Source organism: Sphaeroforma arctica, assembly GCF_001186125.1.
Source record: "Sphaeroforma arctica JP610 unplaced genomic scaffold supercont1.1349, whole genome shotgun sequence".
NCBI classification, from domain to species: Eukaryota; class Ichthyosporea; order Ichthyophonida; genus Sphaeroforma; species Sphaeroforma arctica.
Genome location: NW_014039209.1, coordinates 1 through 1,166, shown reverse-complemented (window position 1 = coordinate 1,166; position 1,166 = coordinate 1).

Below are 1,166 nucleotides of genomic sequence, written 5' to 3'. Positions count from 1 at the left end.
TATACTATACTATATATATATATATATATATATATATATATATTCTGGAATGTTTACATTCTAATAGTATTATGAAACAGAGAGTAGCACCAGTAAAGTCTTTCACTGATTGTGCGTTACTGTTAAATATTTTAACTATTTAACAGTAACCCACATATTTGTGGTAAGACATTACGGTCCTACTCTACGTACTTTTCATATTCCTACTTACAATAGGAGTATAAAAGGACGATGAAGTGGAGACAATTCCTCATGCATATTTCTTTCTACTTAAATTAAGTATAAGCGTTGGCTCTCATAACAAACATCAGCATCCCTCGCAGTCGCAACGGACGTAAATCCAGCTAATCCAGTTCATCCTCGCGACGCCGCCGAACGAACACGCATTGAGATTGAAGAACATGGTTACGCCGTCCCTGGTTCAGGGCGTAATTCTTTATACGGACTTCGGTTACACATGACCGGAGTCTGAACATCAGAACACTTCAAAACCGTTTTGGAGTGTCCGGCTCCGTCTAACGGCGAGTGGAGCACTGGTGTGGCTGAGAACTCTGCTACGGCTGTGTGGTGCCAGGACCACGCCCGGTTTCCAGACGGGTTGAAGAACTTGCCAATTGTGACTCCGTCGTGGTACGAGAAGCAGAAGGTTCCAGTTGTTAAGGAATTGACAAATATTTTAACCTGGGCCAATTATCTGTCCTACTGTTCAAAGCAAATCGATTTGGGAGGCCTATCTGTGGAGCATCGGATGCAGGCTTATTGTGGAGTAATTGTGGCCCTAGTCAAGGGTTTGGGTCAGACTGTGGAATTGAAGCGACTCGGAGTAGAGGAAGGAGCAGAATTTGCAGCTCTTGTGGAGCATCAGGTACGTCCCACATTCCAAAATTCTTCAGATATCTCAAAATTCGTCAAAGCAACGAAGAAAAAGCAGCACGAACTCGCGCTGCATCGTCCGGGGCAAAATTTCAGGCCCAAGGACGACTAACTCCCCAACGACCGCACGTCAGTGTTCCCAGGATCGATCCGAATGCCCCTCTGTATTGCAAGGTAAGAAGTGTCCTAGCGAAATGGAGAGAGAACGGAGCATCCCAGGAGCTTCTACAGGCCATCAAATATGGCGTGCGGCCCAAGTGGGGGCCGAAGGGGCCTCCACCTCCATCGACGAA